Source organism: Nannospalax galili, unplaced genomic scaffold (genome assembly GCF_000622305.1).
Source record: "Nannospalax galili isolate Female #2095 unplaced genomic scaffold, S.galili_v1.0 scaffold380, whole genome shotgun sequence".
NCBI classification, from domain to species: Eukaryota; Metazoa; Chordata; class Mammalia; order Rodentia; family Spalacidae; genus Nannospalax; species Nannospalax galili.
Window position 1 is genome coordinate 6,142,145 of NW_008348568.1, and position 20,025 is coordinate 6,162,169.

A 20,025-nucleotide genomic window follows, 5' to 3' on the forward strand; every position below is an offset into this window, starting at 1 on the left:
CTACATAGTGAGTTCCAGGCCAGCTGGGGCTACATGGACACCCGCCCAAGAAAAAGAAGTTCCTTTGTTTAACGGAGAAGAAATCATTGTCAGTGAATAGTCTTGAATTATGCTCTCCCTCTATAGCCCTTGATCCCTCTGTTTTCAACCCCAAACTGTTCTGCTTTAAGGATAGAATTGATTAGAAATGTCACAGGTCTCCCTGACCCTCAGAGGCAATAAAAGCCACACACACTGATCTGGGCTGCCCAGGAAACTCTAAGCACAGAATTTACAACTCTCTTAGACGCAGGCACCCTGGTCACCACCAGTGGTGGTTTGAATGTAAAATGTCCCACATACACTTATGTATTTGAACACTTGGTGCCCAGTTGGAGGCACTGTTTTGGAAGATTACAGAACTTTTAGGATATGGAGTCTTGCTGAAGGAAGTATGTCACTGGGGATGGGCTTTGAGTTTATAACCTTGTGGACTGGTCCACTCTCTCTGATTCCTATATGTGGATGGAAATGTGATCAGCCAGTTTCCTACTCTTGCTGTCTGTTGCCACCCCCACCCCGCCCCTGCCCAGCCCCCATTATACTTTCCCTCTGTAACTGGAAGTCAAAATAATCTCTTGCCTTTGGCCATGATGTTTTATCACAGCAACCAAAAAGGAACTAATACACTACCCTATTAGGTGCTGTTGTGAGAAGAGACATTCAGATCAACTAACAAGACTTGAGCAGGATTTCCAGGGGATGAAGAAAGCAAAAGTGACTGTGAGTGGGATTCTTTGGGTCAATTCAAGTCACTGTTATCATCTCCACACCTTACTGTACAGGAGGAGGAATTAATATGCTCTTCACTTGTACTCCCCCACTTCTGTTTCCAGAGGGTTCTTCTAATTATGAAGGGACATTTGTAGAAAAGTGCTAGTTTTGGGGTCACAATCCTAGAGCTACTATTGTCTGAGACTCATGATTTTACTGACTGAACAACTGGCAAGGGGAAACAGGCTTCACTTAGGGGAGTGAGCCTTAGGGCTTTGGCCTCTCCCTCCTTCACACAGTTAACAGGTATGCTGTTGCTTCTGGGCTCCTGTAGAAACTGAATGTCTGACTCACGAAGGCCTCCTGAGTCTCTAGCCTGATTAACTACTTTGGGGTGGGTCAGCTCATATGCAATGACTAACAAAAAATGCTCAAGTGAAAACATATCTGGTTTAGCCTTAGCCTGAGGCAGCAGGGTCTCAGCTTTATGTAAAAGTGGCACTCTTTTGGGGGAACTTTATCCCCTACTTTACCACTAGAAGCAAAGTGACAGGTTCCACTGAGCAGACATCTAGTAAATCAGCAAATAGTAAAAATTGCACATCATAGATGTCTACCAATTACTTTCTGGACTTTAGCTTCTTGTCTCCCAATAGCCGATCTTCACCTTCAATCTATTCCCTAAAAGTGAACAGAACAGGCCCAGCATGACAATGCATACCTGGAATCCCAGGGTGAGGCAGAAGGATCCAAGTTAGAAGCCAGCATAGGCTACAGAATAAGTATGAGGCCAAATTGGGCTAGTATAGCCCTGCCTCAAAAACAAAATAAAAACTTCTTAAATTAAAAACTAAAAAACAAAAACCTCCTCTCCCCTCTCCCAACTTCTAGATGGAATCCAAGGCCTCTTGCTTTGCATCCAAGGGCTCTAGCACTGAGACACATTCCCAGGCCCCAGAACAATCTTCTTCAAAGACAACCTGAGTATCTTGCTCTCTTTCAATAAACTCTATAATGGTTTCCCATTGCCTTTAGTACAAAGGGAACAGAACTGTCACCATGACTCTTCTGGTAGGCTTACACTCTCTCACTTCATCTCTCCAGTACTCCTTCAAAAGTACACATTGCTGCCATACAGAACAAGTATATTCATACATAATCCTCTCTCTTCCTGTCCCTCCACACAGTCTCCCTTTGTCTGACTGGTCCACTTCTCAGGTTCAACTTGACTCTTAAAATTAGTAACCTACGAAGGGCTGGGCGTGGTGGCGTACACCTTTAATACCAGCACTTGGGAGGCATAGGCAGGCGGATCTTTATGAGTTCAAGGCCAGCCTGGTCTACATAGTGAGTTCCAGGACAGCTAAGGCTACAGGGAGACCCTGTCTCAAAAAGACCAAAAAAAAAAAAAAAAAAAAAGTAACCTACATAAACCACATTGTCTACTTTGCATCTTATACTATAAGACCAGACCACAAGTATTTTTTTTTTCACTCTCATACCTTGCTCTGTACTTAATCAACTACTTGCTAACCTAATGGCCACCTACACACCAAGTACTGTGCTGGGTGTCGATAAAAGAAAAGAATTTATATCTGGCCTTCTCAGTTGTATTATCACTGAAATTATAAAAATTTCACAACAATAACACCACATATAGCAACACACACCTAAAATCCTAGCACTAGGGAGGCAGAGACCGATGGATCTCTGGAGATCAAAGTCAGCCTGGTCCAGGGAGGGGGCAGGGTGTAAATTTGATTGAGATATATTATGTGAAATTTTTTAAAAAATTTTTTTAAGCCAGCCTGGTCTACACAGTTGAGTTTTGAGACTCTGTTTCAAACAAAAACAAAACAACAACAACAAAAAAGAAAACCACAATGACCTCATGAGGCTCATAAGGGACACTGGCATTCCCATTTTATTGTTTTGGAGACTTATTTGTTCTGAGACAGAGTCTCATGTAGCCAAGGCTGGCCTTGAACTCCTCCTGCCTCTACATCACAAGTCTGGGATTAAAGGTGTAAACTTGGTATTCTCATTTTATAATCTTGGGATCTTTGTATTTCAGACAAGACAAAACTAAGACATGTCCTGTTTTTGTCCACACATAGAGTACTATTTTTATCCATATTATAGTACTACAATTTTGACAAAAACGTCTAAGAGTACAAAGTCAGAAAAATGGAGACGTGTCCTTCAAGGAACTAAGAATGTACTCAGCAGAAGAGCACATGCTTGAGCAAGAGTGAGACCCTGGTTTAGCCTCCAGCAGAAAAAGAAGGAAAAGACTCTAGACCTAGTTAAACCTCAGGTTCTGTTTAAACTAGTGCACTCAGTCTCCATTACCCACACTAAGAGAGGAATGGTATAAAGTCATCCCCAATTATCTGAGAATGTCATGTTCCTTTCCATAGTAAATGTTCTCTGAAAATGTTTCATCTAGCCTAGTATTCAATATCATCTGGATTGCCTGAGCATGCCAACTGATGATTAGATGTGTGCTAGACACTGAAAAATCTGTACTGGTCCAGGATTTAATATATACCACATATAAAGCATTAAACAGAAAACATCACACGGAGATCACTGCATGGCGGAAAATAACCTAAACAGCAGAACATCCCACACGATGCATACTACTGCGCCTCTACTGTTTCAAAACATCTAAAAATTATGGCTTTGCATTAGGTCTCCTGCTTAAAATCCCTCAAGAGGGTAACTGTAATCAGTCCTTCGCACCCATGATCACTGTTCAAATGTGACACAAGAAATGTATATATTTAAAGTTCCAACACATTAAGAATGATTTCCTGTTTAAAGAGATTTGCAAATGTCACTGGGTTGCATTCCATTTACTTGCATGAGTAAAAGGGGAGGAAGCTTTGACTAATGAGCAGGAAATTATCATCTTGTATACATTCTGAGGGGAATACAGGGAATACCTATTCTGTGCGGTGGCTGAAAAGTTCTAGATTCCCTGTCTTAAGAATACCCTCCAGCCGGGCATGGTGGTACACGCTTTTAATCCCGGCACTCGGGAGGCAGAGGCATGGGGTTCTCTGTGAGTTCCAGGCCAGCTGGGGCTACAGGGAGACCCTGTCTCAAAAAGACCGGGGGGGGGGGACCCTCTAAATATTGAATGTAAACTATAAGAGCTCAAATCAGTATCTTGAAATTACATTTTAGAAAAGATTATGTCATAAAGGCCTGGATTCAAGGATTAGTCTTCCACATTCTACTCAGAAGCTATTTGAACAAGTATCCTAAGCTCTTTGAGCCTGACTTTCCTAATATTAATCAAGTATTAACTAGAAATTAGCATCCATCTTACAAGGTTGTCATCAAACTAATTTAGTATATGTGAAGATCTTAAGTAGGGCAGCTGTTCAGCATTACAGGACAGTAAAGCCAGGACCTCGCTGGAGCACTTGGCAGTTACTTAGTTACTTAACCTGTTTCCGCATTTATCAGACAGAAGCACTAGTACTTAACTAACAAGGTTACTTTAAGATTAAGTCATACCTTAGACCATGGGCTTTGGCTGCAGTAGACCCGAAGGCCATGTAAGCTACTGGTAACATCATCCACATGACCACTCAAAAGTTATCACTACACTATTGGATTATGCCTTCAAATTCTACAATACGAAAAAAATTCTTGAAAAATTAATCAAATTTAAGCTGGGTGTGGTGGCACACGCCTTTAGTCCCAGCACTCCAGAGGCAGAGGCAGGAGGATCTCTGTGAGTTCAAGGTCAGCCAGGTCTACACAGTGAGTTCCAGGCCTGCTGGGGCTACAGGTAGACCCTGCCTCAAAAAGACCAAAAAGAAAAATTAATCAAAGTTAGTGAATAGATAAAATAGGATGAGCTCATACAACCAAAAAATTTCATGCCAACTTTTAGCAAATTTAAACGCACAAGAAATTCTCTCAATTAATTATTATTCATGAATGTTAACAAGAAATATATCAAATACCCATTCTAAGTAAACAAACCCATTCTACAAACTAAAACACAACACAAATGGCATGTCTATTCTACTCTGTCTCCTAAAGATCCCACAATAATTTAAAGAACCCAACAAAGTAAAATTCAACATAAGCAAGATTCTTGAACCTGCAACTCAGAGCAATCATCTTTCCCTAAAACTTCTGCCACAAGATTACAAAATGCTGTAATAGTCTGACTCTTTAGCCTTGCCATTAATGCAACCCTCCAAAACAGTAACAGTGTATCCACTGAACAAGGAGGCAGGGACTGCTGGCTACTATCACAGGAAAGGAATAACCCAAAATAAAAGGAAGAATGTCACCAACAGCATAATTAAATATTTTCAAATATTATACTTATTTTCCTTAAACAGTAAAGAGTAAAGTATATACTTATGAGTGAAGCAACCTCATATGTGATAATCCAGTGTTTTCCCTAAAGAGACTAGGAGTAAAGTAGAATAACCATCCCTTGGGACTTCCCCATCAAGTAAGTAACACTTACACTACTAAATAACACTAAATGACCACTTCAAATGTGAGTGAAATAATCTTGAGAATGGTACCATTTAATATGCATTAATTAACTCAAGAGAACTGAGTTTTTAAATTCTATTCAATATCATCTATACTCTGTAAAAATAACAAACTGCCCTCACTTACCTTTACCTAATTAGCATCTAGGGCAACCAGAAACAATGTATCATATCTCCCTTTCATCAAATAGCCACTTTTTTTAGGAAAGAAAAAAAATCTAGCCTCTGTTCAAGCACATATAATCCAGTTTACACTACAAAACCACTGGCATTTTACAAAGCAAGAATTTCCTCCAAGGCTGCTATGTCACTATTAAAGTTTTAAAGAAGTTTTAAAATTATAATTATCTAGCAAAACTACTCTGCTGGGGGAGGGAAAGAAAGAGAGACGGGGTAAATAGGCTTAAGTGTGCCCAGAGTTCAATCCCTGGATCCCATGTTCAAGGAGAAAAGGGAGAACCCACTCCACAAAGCTATCTCTGCCCTCCAAACTCATTCCTGCACACACACCCACACACAAATCGAAAAGGTATCTACTACTAAAGTGGCTACTCAAAAACCTAAAGAAAAAAGTAAAAACCAAGTACTCTTAAAACCCCTAGCTCCTCAGAGCAAGAAAATGATTTGACAGCACTGCTCTCGATATTTACAACAACAGCTTCATCGAAGCGACACCCAGGTGTCTGTGCTTTGGAGATCCTTATGATGGACTATCAAAGTCCGGGAGGTAGGGGATGCTGTCATTTCATTTTATGAACGCAAAGGAGGCTAAAAAACTCGGTTAGCTGCAACACTTTACAAACAGGCTATCAAATAAGCTCCAACTATCAAGTCATTCTGGACACAAAGTTTCTATTTCTATTAAACACAATTACAGGATTTAAAGGATCAGTGTGCTTTCTTAAGCTACGTTCATCTAAAATTAATTGCCAATAAGGCACCCAACACCCAAGAGACTGAAATTCCGTCATGTATAGGGAAACGCTCCTTAGATTACCAGTCTACCAAACCGCAAGACTAAAAGACCACAAAATTGACAGGCATGCATTTCTCACCTAGCAGTTAAAAGAGAAAAGGTATCAAACTCTATATAAAGTTACAGGAAACGGCCAGAATGTGAACAACTTTCAGAACGCTCTGCTTTATCCAGAAGGGCGTAGTATGGTTCTGCAAGTGCTCAGGCAGTATCCCCCACACCAGCGGACGAGGGGAGGGGACCAGGGCGAACGATTGCTAGGCATGCTGACAGATGGGACAGGAAAAGTCCCACTAAGAAAGTGCAAACAGGTGATGCTGCAAAGCACGCATGGCATCATGGAAAGAAACACGTCTGTCTAGATTTTATACCTGGGGCCAATTCATGGACCAAATACAGGTGAGGGCGAGAACAGCCCCCAGGAGCCTTGAGGTTCCACCAATCCATCAATCCAGATCCCCCTCTGCCCGTCGCACGCCCACACCCACTGCCACCTTCAGGAGACTCTGCCAGTCTCGGATTTGGGGGAGTTAGTAGACTGTGCTCCCGCTAGGACCACACCCTAGGGCTGAGCATCTGGGGAACCGGAAGGTCCAACCGCCCAGGTGGCCCGGTGAGCGAGGGGCTGACGCGGGCCCGCGGCGGCCGGGGTCCGAGCCGGGGTGCGCTCCGGGCGGCCTGGGCCGAGCACGCGTGAGGGGCGGCGTGGCCGGGCGGAAGGACAGCAAAGCGAATGAATGGACGGCGGGGACGGCCGGAAGGCGGCTCAGGCAGGGCAGAGGGCGGCGCGCCAGGCCCGCGAGGGGCGTGAGGAGAAAGCAGTGGCGGTCACTCACCCGCCGCAGCCTCGGCGCTCAGCCCTCGGCGGCGCCTCCAGCCGCGGCTCCTCGGCGGCGCTAGGGGGAGCCCCGGGCCCAGACGGGCGGAGCGGGCGGCGGACTGAGAGCCCCTCCGCACCTGCCCCTGTGGCGGTGCTGCAACGAGCCAGGCGGCAGCGGCGGCGGCAGCGGCTCCGGGTGGGGAGGGCGAGTGACCCGGATGTACAGGGTAACGGCGACGAGGAGGGGAGGGAGACTGCCAGGAAGTGAGGACGCGCGGACCTGTCCGGCCCTGCGCATGCGCCCTGAGCCCGCCCCGCAAGGTAAACCCTGGGCCGTCCTCCGCCCCCTTATCCCCCTCCCCTCCGGAAAGGGGCGGGGCGTGGCCAGAGACAGGTGGTCGGACGGCTGGCCGCAGAGCCAGGGGGCGTGGCCACGCCACCAGGGCCACGCCCTCCCTTAAAGGGGCCGCGCCTAAGCCGGGACACAGCTTCGCCCACGGTAGGGGTCTTCCAGTGTAGGAGTAAGGCAGGTTCAGAGGTGGTGGGGACCACCCTTAGGACAGCAAGCTCGAAGACCAACACTGCAGCTCTATGCTTGCATTGCTAGGGGCTAAACTCATTCCTGCACCTCACACCTGGAGCTGCTGGGCTTCTGGCAGCATGCATGCCTTTTCCCTCGGGTCAGGTAGTAAGCCTCCCTCGAGTTGACAGGCTCCCCAGAGCCCAGAGATGGATGCACCCGTTATCGCCAGAACGCCCTTGGGAGACGTTAAGTGATCAGTCTGAGGACAGAAATCAGACTCAGACTGCACCTGAGACGGGGCCTGCCTCACACCGCACTTTCAGGTCAATCAGACCCTTGTTCTGGGTGTGGCAGAGGTGAAGCCACTTCATCACTTCCCCAATTCCTGTCACTCTTGGAAAATAAATTCTCCCTTTCCCTGTACATGCGAAACCGTCTTATCGCCTAGCTCATCCGAATCTTGCTGTGAAAGTCCCGAATATTTTATTATTTTTATGTATATGCATGTGCTGTCTGCATGTATATAAGTGCACCCATGTCGTGCAATGCCCGCGGAGGTCAGAAGAGGATGTCAGATCCCCTGGAACTGGAGTTAAGGACAGTTGTTAGCTGCCATCTGGATGCTGGGATTCGAACCCCGGTCTTCTGCAAGAGCAGCTAGTGCTCTTAACCCCGGAACCATGTCTCCAGGCCCCAGAAATTTTTTATTAGCATTGAAATGTTACCCCTCCCAGGAGTATTTTCAGTTTGCTGAGCAAAGCACTAAGATGGAAATAAATAGTTCACAACATAAAGGATGGACTTTCCTCCCCAGGATGATGGGCACGTAAACATAAATCTGCATGTGATTTCAGATTTATGAACCCAAGAAAAATATCTACGAAACCCTAATCATGAACCAATTCTCTAGTGGAACAGCAACCATCCCACAACCACTAGTCTCCATGTGTGTGGCCAATAAGCCACTCCTGGCCCCACTCCTGAAGGGAAGCCTTTGCTTTGGTCAGCCTGTCTTCATTTTTGAGTTACATGGAGACAAAACATATGTAATACATAATGAACAGAAACCCGTAAGGAGAGTCATGAAAGAGACACAGTGGCTCCAGTTATGGGAAGATCTTCATTGCAATCAGCTTCTTCTATGAGGAACCTGCTGTTTCACACTGAGCAGGAATCTGGTGCCCAGTAATTTTCATCCATGGACCCTAATGCTGTCCCTGGGGAACAATGCAGCCATGGCACCAGCCTGAGGAGCCTATACTCCTGCAAGGATCTACTGATGAGTAGCAACATTAAAATAGGAGTCTCTGGAGAGCATGGAATGCCCCTCTCAAGGCAGCTTTTCTTCATCAGCTTCCCCTCATCTACCCAGGATCCCTTTCTGGTCTGGGAGAGAGACACAAACAAGTTCCATCCACCACTACCCATGTGGAGAAACTGGCTCAGGAAACAAGGCTCCTACCAGAAGTGTTTATTCCTCCACAATTCTTTCGCCATCATTCTGCCTGATTGCGATCACATTTCAAGTGAAGCCAAAAGCTTTAGACATTTTAGATGACAAAATGAAGCAGAAGGGCACCAAGAAGATGTTTATACAAGAGGATTGGCCAGTCTGTGATGCTGCAGTCATGATAGCTACCTAGCATTTCTGGAATCCTTACACTGTTCCAAATATTGTACTCAGCCCTGGACTTGCATTTCCTCCTTTCCTTTTCAAAGGTGTCCCGTATGGTACTGTTTTCAGATTCACTTTATAAATGAGGGATGCAGAGCTTGGTATATGACATATCAGGATTTGAATTCCATCTCTCAGCTCTGTGATCTATCTGCTTCTCCATGTACCCTGCATTACCTTTGACTACTCTCTTCAATTTCAAAAGAGCACGTTGCTCGTTTAAATGCTTTTTTCTTTGAAATTTTTATTATTAATACAATTTTAAAATGCTACGATGAATAAACTGTTTTGTCCAATCATTGATTCATTCAACCAAAATTATTTGAAATCATCCCCTCCATTACCAGGCACCATGGGAGGGTCTGGGATAGAAGGTAGTAAGATCATAGGATCGCTGCTCTGAGAGCTCTGGGAGTTTAGCAAGGGAAAGGGCTGTGACTTTAAGTACAACAGAGAATGACTTTTAAGTTAAGAGAGAAGAATGAACTCTCCCTGGAACAGCTCTGAAGGTTTTGCTAAAGCTGGGACCTTTGTGGGTAGTCTTGAAGAGATAAGGAAAGAATAAGAAAAGAAAGGTAGAGGAGCCAAGGGAGGGGATCCTCTGATACACTGGGCTAAGAGGGTGAAGTGAAGGGCAGGAAAACTGCAAAGAACCTCCTCAGCCATGCTGTGGCATTAGAATTTGAACACAGTAACAGGTAAAAAGACTGCTGCAGCCAAAGGAGAAACAGAATCCAATATATCTCCTATCAAGATCACCTGGAACATAGTGTTCAACATGGACTATGGGAGACATAATAGAGGCCAGTAGAGCACCTAAGAAGCTCTAGAGGGGCCCAGCAGGTAGCAGCCTGACTCTGGGGTATAGCTTAGTGGTAGAGCACTTGGCTAGCATGCTCAAAGTCCTGGAGCATAGCACTGCCAGAAAATAAAAATAACCAACATTAGCCTGATCAAAGAAAGAATGAGTTCTAGAATTAAGATACGTACCCACAAAATGGTCATGAATTTGTGACTGAGTCTGAGGTAAAAGGAAACAGGAGCTGTGGGGACTCACCCCAAGGTTCCTAGCTTAGAAAACTAACTGGATGGTGTCACCACCAGATCCCAATTATCTTTAAACTGTTTTCTTTCCTCTTCTCCTCCAACCTTTATCCACGTAACAGCACACTGCTTTAACTGCATCTTCGGATGTGTGCAACTGTTTCCCAAGTCTTTTTCATATTTCTCCACTGTTGCAATAGCTGCAGAGTATTTCATGATGCTGTAATAGTTGTTTCCTTCAGATGCTATAGGTCCACATCCAACATGCCTGCCTGACCCTAGGCTTGCTCAGCTCTGAGCATTTTGCAAGGGATGAGCTAAGCCAGAAGAGAGAGTCTTTAGACAAAGGGTTTTGGAGAAGTGTGGCCTCAGGGCAGCAAAACCGCAGTCCTGAGGGACGCTTGGGCAACTACTGCATGCAGAAGCTGCAGAGCTCTGAGAAAGAACCTGTAATTCATGGGGATCCTGGTGTCTAGTTCTCTGCAGAAGTTGCTTCTCATGTCCTCACCCCTTCAATACACTCCTTCCTTCCTTCATTCATTCATCTCATGATGCATTCTTGAAAAGCACAGGGAAACAGCAGAGCCAAAGTCATCTCAAAACTCAGAATACACATAGCCTGCTTGGGGTTCAAAACCTGTTCTACAACTTATGCAATTATTCAACCTCTTGCAACCTCAGTTTCTCCACAAATGTGTTATAAGAATTAACTCAGAATTTACAAAATACTATTGTCTGAACTAAGCAAAGAGTAAGCTGAGTAACTGTTCTCAGTCTTACTTCCCTCCTAAAATTTCTCAATTCCCATCACCTCACCCTGAGTTTCCAGGCAAGCCTATCAAGGATGCACACACTGGAGTCCAGAGCCGGTGAACTGAGGCCACTCGCTCTGTCTCTCCAGACTCCCACTTCATATCTGGGAAATGGAGCTAAGAATGTACCTGCTTTCTTTGGCTATCATGAAGCTCTCATAAATACTGTACAGGAAACTCTACAGACCCCAGCAGGCTATTATTGACTGTTACTGCCAAGACGGCCATCTCTCCTTTATTTCCTCCTTTTTATTTATTTATTTATTATTATTTTTATTTTGTGTGTATGCATGTATTACCTGCATGTATGTAAGTGCACCTGTGTTGTGTAATGCCCAAGGAGGACAGAAGAGGTCATCAGATCCCCTGGAACTGGAGTTACAGACAATTAGCTGCCATGTGGGTGCTGGGATTCAAACCCAGGTCTTCTGCAAGAACAGTCAGTGTTCTTAACTGTTGAGCCATCTCTCCAGCCCCAGTATTTCCTCCTTTTTAAATTAAGGATGAGAGTGTAAGTTCCCTAGATTGTAATTACTGCGTCAAAGAATCTGAACATTTTACAGATCTTGAGCTGCACTGCCCAGTTGCCTGTATAGAGGACGCTTAATGCTGGCTGCCAGCCTCACCTCAAATGCACATCCGGGATCTGCAAGCACCCAGAGAACAGCTCTGCCTCTCCACTCCTCTTCTTTTGATCTAACATTCAGCCTTTGGGTTCATACACCCCACCGTGCATTCTTGTGAAGCACAAGAAAGAGCAGAGCAAAAGCTACTTCAAAACTCTGGACGTGGCCTGGTCAGGGTTCAAATCCTACTCTATAGCTTCTCCCTTCCTTTTCCCAGGATGAACAAATAGGGAATCCTCAGGGCCAGAGGCTTCTTCCAAACATCAGAAGCCAGGGTTCCAAGCTAATGGCTAAGACTCCACTGCTGCCTCAAGGATGAGGATGCGATGAATATTTAACAAGTCAGGGAAAGAGGCCTGGGAATCCCTGGATAGAGCTAGATGTTCATCTCACTCTGAAAGAAGACATCAGAGCAGCTATTCTGAAAGAACCAAAGAAGGAAGCCAACAAGTCACACCCAACACCTTCTGCTCTTTGGCAAAGCATTAATCAATTCCCACAGAAGCCATAAACTTGCCCTCCTGGCAAGATCTCCCCTGTGTTGAAAGGTCTGTCTATGAGGACTAGTCACATTTCTAAATGGAACACAGTTCTCACAAGGGAGGGGAGTTCGAAGTCTCTTCCCGCAGCCTTCCTAGTACCTGCAGCAAGGAAAAAGGACCCCAACATCCTGCATCAACTGAGGCTTCTCAGAACTTCAAACACATTTTTCCATGGCTGCGTCTCAGCTTTCAAAGTCAAAGGGGTCTCTGCTTTTCTATCCTTCTTCCCAGAGATGAACCCCTACTTTCCTACCTTCATCCCTAGCATGGCATCGCTTTCCCCCTTCAGAGCACATTATCTTTCATAAACTATAATTTATTTTCAAAGTTTCTTATCTTCAAAAATGAGGGTTCTGTGGCCAGTGAGATAGCTCAGCAGGTAAGGGTACTTGCTGCTAAGCTTAAGACCTGAGTTTGACACCTGGAACTCACATAGTATAAGGAGAGAGCATAAAGAGAGAACCAACTCTTGCAAGTTGTCCCCTGATGAGTACATATGTGATATGGCACACAGACACATGCATGCACATAAACATAGGCACCTCAGTAATTTTTTCAATGAGGACTCTGCAAGATGGACTAACATGTCCACTGCAGTCCCTGCCAGAGCTCCTAGGAGACTGCCCACAAATACACAGAATGATTGAAAGGAGGGCCTGGGCAGTAAATGAGGTCCCCAACCCTCTCTACTTTTTTTAACACCCTGATATGAGTAATATATGTTGACTACAGCAAAAAGTTGAAAATACATATGAGCAAAAAGAAGAAAATAAAAATACTCATGATCCAACCACCCACACCATGTGAACACCCTTCCAAATGTTTCTGTGTATCTATATAAAGATAACATATTTTTATAAGAATGGCTCATATCTGAATACTAATCTGCTATGTTCCTCCTCACAGCATATCTTAGCCATCCCCCGTTAATAAAGGTTCCATAGTTACATCACTGCTAGAGACTGTGTAACACTCTGCCATGTATTTATACCATGAAGTATGCAACCAGTTGAGTCAAGAGTTAAGCTAAAAGAGTTTCCTCCAACATCAAGAAAGGTCACCTTTTATCGCAGCACTCCCCTTTTGACAGACTTCCCATTTTCTCCCTCACTGTTTGTATGGCTTCAGCACTGTATTTCCACAGAACTGTGCTCCCCACCGCCCATTCACCACCTGGAGTTATTAGCGTCCCCATCAACCAAGAAGCAAAATTGTTTGCAGCCGGAAAAGCTGAACTATGACGAAGCGAGGACGAACTGGGAATCTGCCGCTGAGGCAGGCGACGGGAATGACAAGCATGGTTTTTTGTTTGTTTGTTTGTTTGTTTTTGGTGCCAAGATTTGATTTTAACTGGAAAAAGAGTAAAGGCTCTTGGCACATGCCTCACTTCTCCTTCCCAAGCCCTACCCAAGGCAAGGTTTTTCCCACAAGGGAGGGGCAGGTCCAGGGGTTACTGATGTGAGCAGTTTGCAGTCCACGGCGCACTGCGCCACTTGCAGACTTACTGGCTGCAGGAAAATCCAAGAGGTGAACTCAGCACGTGCTACCCTTTTCCACAAACGGCTCTTTCAACCCAGTGTGCAGTTCAGCAGCACAAAGGACTGCCCACTTGGCACTTTCAACCCTGACAATCACATGCCCTCCACCGGGAAGGTCTCGGGCTTGGGGTGAGGGGTGGTCACCTGAAGAGGACAAGATGCCACAAAATTTGGGATAGCACCAGAGCATTGAGAAAGGAGAATGTCTGGTTAGGCTGTTCATTTCTCAGTTTCACTCCACTGTGAGCCCCCCAAACCCTAATCTATGCACCCACTTTACATAGCACACCCTCAGGGTTATTTTAACAATAGCTTTGAGCTGGTGAGATGGTTCAGTGGGTAAAAGTGCTTCCCACCAAACCTAAGAACCTGAGTTCAATCCCTAGGACCCACATGGTGGAAGAAGAGAACTGACTCCTTCAAGTTGTCCTCTGACTTCTACATGCATGACATGGTACTCATGCACACATATATGATAAATTTAAAATGTAACAAAAAATTTTAAAAGCACTTTCCCTAACAACAAAGAAAATCCCCAATTGTAGCCAAAGTCACTATCAATGTCATTTTGAAAATATTTTTTGTGTTTTACAGAAACATCACTGTTAGACAAAAGAGAAAGTAATTTGGTTTGAAATGTAATGACAGAAGAGATATTGCCACAAGTTTCTATATTACATAAAATGACTTCTACCCATTTATAAAGAAGTCTTCCAGCAACATTGTGAGAAGGGTTTTATTATTCCCTACTCTCAGATGAAAAAGCTGAGGGAAAAAAGAGTTCAAGTGTTTTTAAGAAGGTCAAGGAACTACTAGGAGGCAGGGGCAGGATTCAGCACTGGCTGCTCTTGCAGAGGACCCAGGTTTAATTCCCAGCACCCACATGGTGACTAACAACCCCTTGTAATTCAGTTCTTAGGGATCTGTCACCCTCTTCTGGCCTCTGTAGGCACTGCATGCATGTGGTACACTTATGTACAGTCAGAGGCATAAAATGAAAATTTTTTTAAAAAATCAATTACATACGATTAAAAGTTGATAGAGCTTAAATGTTTGGCAAACTTAACTGAATGGGATGGTAATTTTCACTGTCAACTTGAAGGGTTTCAGAATCACCCTGGAAATATACCTCTGGGAATGTCTACCAGGATGTTTCCAGAAGGGTTTAACTGAAGAGGGAAACTCCACCCTGAATGTGGATAGCATCATCTCATGAGCTAGGGTCCTTGACTGACTGAAAACAAGAAAGCAAGCAAGCTGAGCACCAACATTCATCTTTCTGCTTCCTGATGGAGGATACAGAGTGATCAGCTGCCTTACAGTCCTGCCATGCCTTCTCCACCATGAAGGGCTATACCCTCAAACTGTGAGCCAAAATAAACAGTTGCTGTTGTCAGGTATTCTGTCAGTGGAATGAGAGACAAGTAATAGATACAGATTGTTTTAATATTTGCTACTTTCATGTACAAACTTGGAAGGTTGTTGATGACAGAGCTGAGAGTCAGTCTGGGCTCAGGCCAGGCCTGCATGTGAACCCCCTGGTTTTCTCATCTGTGACGAAACGAGTATGTCATCCCAGTACATGCTTCCAGAAGCACTTAGTACATTGTCTGGCAAATATAAATACTCAATATATAATCGTTCTTCTATTTCCCACAGTAGGGAAGAAGCATAGGAGGGCTCTATAAGACGTATCTTTAGAATGAATGAAATCCATTTTAACTAAAAAAAGCATCTATACTGCTCATGGGCTATCAGGTCTTGGGCAAGCCATTTCTATTCTCTGGATCCATTTCCTCATCTCTGAATAAATGGTTGTCCTCAGTGACTCATTTATACTCCTAAAGTTCCATATAAATTATAATGCATTGACATAAAAAATCATATATAGCTAATTAGTACACAGGAACATGGTGGAAACATGAGAAAATACTTTATAAATTTTTATAACTCAATATCCCCAACCTTCTTCAGACCTATTGTTTTTCTACACATTAACACCCCCTAACAAAGTATATACAATACTTATTCTTTCCACTAACTAGACCTAGCTATCTTCCATGACAGCAAGGGTTTACGTCTGTTTCTAAAGCAGTGTCTAACACATAGTAGGAGCTCAATTAACATTTGTTGATTTAAAATTTATGAATATCAGGGTCTGGGACAATAGCTCAGTTGGTAGAGTGCTTGCCTAGCATTCATGAATCCTGCATTCAAGGCCCAGGATCACAGGAACTGAACATGGTCTGCACACCTGTCTATAATCCTAGCACTCAGGAGGTAGAGTCTAGAGAATCAAAAATCAAGATCACTGAGCATGGTGTCACACACCTTTAATCTCAACAGTTGAGAGGCAAAGCAGGGATGATCTCTGTGAGTTCAAGGCCAGACTAGTCTACATAAGGAGTTCCAGGCCATCAGGGGCCACATAGTGAGACCCTGTCTCAAAAGAAAAGTTCAAGGTCATCCTCAGACAAATACTGAGTTCAAGGCAAACTTGGGCTACATGAGACCCTGTCTCATAAAACAAAACAAAAATTATGAATATTAAGTTAGAAAAACAATGCACAAAACTGTCTTTACACTAGGATCCTATTCATACATAAAATATATATGTCCATGGGAAAATGGTAGAAAGAATCAGAGAAGTTAAAACTCATTGATAACAGGTTGAAAGTAGAGATGAAATACTCTATTTCCCCTTAATGTCTTAAAAAATCTGTTGTTCAAAAGGCTGGCAACTGGAAGGCTTTAGACAGGATACATAAAGACGTGGCCAATGGAGAACTGGACAGAAAACATAAGGCAGGGCAGGAGGGCAGCAGCCACGAAAAGGCTCAGGGCCAATAATCTATTAAAGGAAACAGGACCACAGGGGAAAAAAACAAGGTAATATGATACCATTAAGAAAAGCCAACTTCTCTGGAACTTTTAATTACAAGCTAATATCTATTAAATTACTCCTGAGTACACAGAATTTCCCCTGTTAATTATCTTGATCAACAGAAGCTTTGGTGAATCTAAGCATAAACAGGCACTGGGGGCTGTCACACATTACTGTTTTTACCAATCCCAAGATAAACAAGATACAGTTTAGTCTTTGCTACTAATGCAATAGAGTTGAGTCCCGCAAGGAAACCTAACTGATGTGCTGCAGATATTTCATTAACTGGCCAACATTCCAGCCTATGTCATACACTGAGAGGGGATGCATGGGAATACAGGAAGTAGCTTCCCTTCCATGGATGAAAGGCATGCTATCTTACTCCAGAACAAAGCCTCACAACTAACAGATAAATGATACAGATGGTACATCCTGTAAACTTAAAAAGCAGGCATTATTCTTTCCTGCTTCCGGAGGTAGAGGGAGGGGAAGGCAGGGAAGAGATAGCCTGAGGCTGCCTCAAATCATGGGGACCCTCATGCTATCTGTGAGCGACTGCTTCCTCCCCTCCTTGCACTTGGTGTCCTTGCATATGCTGTCCTTAGCACCTCAGCGCCCCCCCCCCCATGTCCAGCAATTTGCCACTTCGAGCAAACCAGGTCAGATTCCTTTTTGTGATTGCTCTCTGAGGCCTGTGACTTCATGGTGATATGCAGTCCCTAGAATACCAAAGGCCAAGCTGTCTTGCTACCTCTGTACATGACAAGCTGAGCCTGGTAGAAATCTTGACCCAAAGCTAATGACTCAGTGCACAGCTGCAGCCACATAGTCAGGAACATACATGGCTCAGTCCTGAGTTAGCTTAGTCCTAGGGCTAAAGGTGCTGCATCCTACAACCAGGAGCTCAAATAAGCAGCACAGAGGACTAAGAGTTGATCAGCACTCAAATGAAGTATAAATTATTATGTCACTAGCTATTGGACCTAATATTTGAAATCCAAATCTTTAAACAGAATAATGGGTTAAGTCACACATGAAGTAAAAGCGTGAATGAACGTAGGTTCTCACAGCTACTTTTTCAGATTAGAGAAGGAAATACATTGCATTAGGCTGGAGGGAAAAAAAGAACAAAAAATAGTATGGTCCACGTCAAGAAGTTTAACTGGTTCAGCTAGCGTCCTCTAAAATCCTGGAGCAGATTTCATGTTAGAACAGAGACATCAAGAGACTGCATCCCTTCCCCAACTGCAACTCACATGAATGCAAAGGCGAATGGTACCTTGCCTAAGCTCTGGGCTTGTCTCATGGATTTACAGAAGCGACCTGTTGTATCCATTTCTGTATTTAGTATTTTCATGTAATGAGCCATTTGTTCTATGTGTGCCTGTGTCTTAGGTTCGTTTCCTGTTGCTGTGATAAAACATGCTGACAAAAGCAAGTTAAGGGAGAAAGGGTTTATTTTAGCTCATAGTCCCAGGTTACAGTCCATCATAGATGTCAAGGCAGCAGGAACTTGAGAGAACTGGTCCCATTAGATCCACAGTGAAGAGCAGAGCAATGAATTAATGCATGCATGCTCTCTACTCTTACATAGTTCAGGACCCCTTGCCTATGCCATCCACAGGGGGTAGGTCTTCCTACCTCAATTAATGTTATCAAGATAGTCCCCTACATACCAGCTGACAGGCCAACCAGATCTAGACACTCCATCACTGAGACTCTTTTCCAAGGTGATTCTAGATTGTGTCAAGTTGACTATTCAAACTAACCATCACAGCCTACATCAGAGTTTTGAATAAACTGCCCAGTTTTAGAAATGGACAGAATGGAATTCATCTTCAATCTAGTATTTTACATTTATAAAAATGGAGTTAAGGAACTTGTCCAGGGTCCCAGAGTACGTTCTCAGAAGCACAGCCAACTCCCACAACCCACCCATCACCAGACCTGGGATCTAAGCCATGAAGCTCACAGAGATTTGGGTTTACACTGCCAAAGGACCACTAAGTTCATCTTCAAAGGGCAGTCTGACTCAGTGAGGCATCAACCATCCTGTTAAAAAATAAAAATTAAAAAAAAAAACACTAATAATAAGCAAAGTGCAACCCTTGGTATAGTGTCTGCTATGATTTTTCAGGGTAAAAGGGGGCCAATTAAATTGTTATCCTTGCTGGGCATAGTGGCACATGCCTTTAATCTCAGCACTCAGAAAGCAGAGGCAGGCAGACCTCTGAGATTGAAGCCAGTCTGGTCCACATAGCAAGTTCCAGGCCAGATGGGGCTACATGGAGACTGTGTCTCAGGGGAAAAAAAAAAAAATTGTTATCTTTTCTAGGCTTTCATTACATACAAATGTCTTCCATTATTTAAAAAAAATGTTAGGAGATGTGTTTACATGATGAAAAACATGAGTGGAATGAAATGCCTGTGTGATGGAATTTTCCAGTCTGTAGTAATGTGGGAAATGGCGCCACTCTTGATGGTTAACACTAAACTGATTGTAGAGGTCTTATGAATACAATTTCTTGCTGTTGAGCCTTTGCCCAAGTTGTTCATTCTCCCAGGAACACCTTCCCTGGCACCCCCTACTTCCCTGCTGAACTCCTATTATGCATCAAAGCTCCAGTCAGAAATTACTGTGGATACTGGGTAAGCATGTCAACACAACTCAGCTCCTCTTTTTTACCTTACAGTAATCACAGCCCTATTTATGCCTCCCCACCTTTCGAGGAGGTATCAAATACAGGAGCAGAGGTATGAGGTTTGCAGAGAGCCATGCACTCCATTGAGAAAAGCTCTACAAAAACACGAGATAGGGGCTGGAGAGATGTCTCAGCAGTTAAGAACACTGACTATTCTTGCAGAAGACTGGGGTTCGAATCCCAGCACCCACATGGCAGCTAACAACTGTCCATAACTCCAGTCCCAGGGCATCCAACAGCCTCTTCTCCGTGGGCATTGCATGACACAGGTGCATTTACCTACATGCAGGCAATACACACATACACATAAAATAAATAAATAAATAAATAAATAAACACTAAAAAACCCAAAAACAAAAGATAATGCTTTATTAATTGATTTAACCTGGTTCCTTGAGACACCTACCATGGTTTTCATGGATGAATCAATCAACCAAAGAGTAATAGCATGGTTCACTGTATTCTTTTCTCCTTCCAAGCCACAAGTCAAAATAAACTGACGCTCAATGTATAACTTTGCAAAATATACTTTTGAATATTGACTCCTGAATCCACTGTGGTTATTAAAAGGATAGCTGTATCCACCAGGATGTGACAG

At 43.8% G+C, this 20,025-nt stretch overlaps 1 protein-coding gene across 8 annotated transcripts in view; it reads right to left on the minus strand.

The window, feature by feature from the left end:
* Fam49b (family with sequence similarity 49 member B) overlaps nt 1-20,025 on the minus strand; it is a 121,203-nt gene that overhangs the window by 88,173 nt on the left and 13,005 nt on the right. For 2 of the 8 annotated variants that reach the window (XM_029569541.1, XM_029569540.1), the window contains exon 1: nt 7,098-7,166. The exons of 4 other annotated variants lie outside the window; for them this stretch is intronic. The gene's annotated coding sequence lies outside the window, so the exon portion shown is untranslated. Of the gene's footprint in view, nt 1-7,097; nt 7,192-20,025 lie in introns of those variants that run through there. 2 more of the 8 variants (XM_029569537.1, XM_029569542.1) reach the window with 2 other exon arrangements.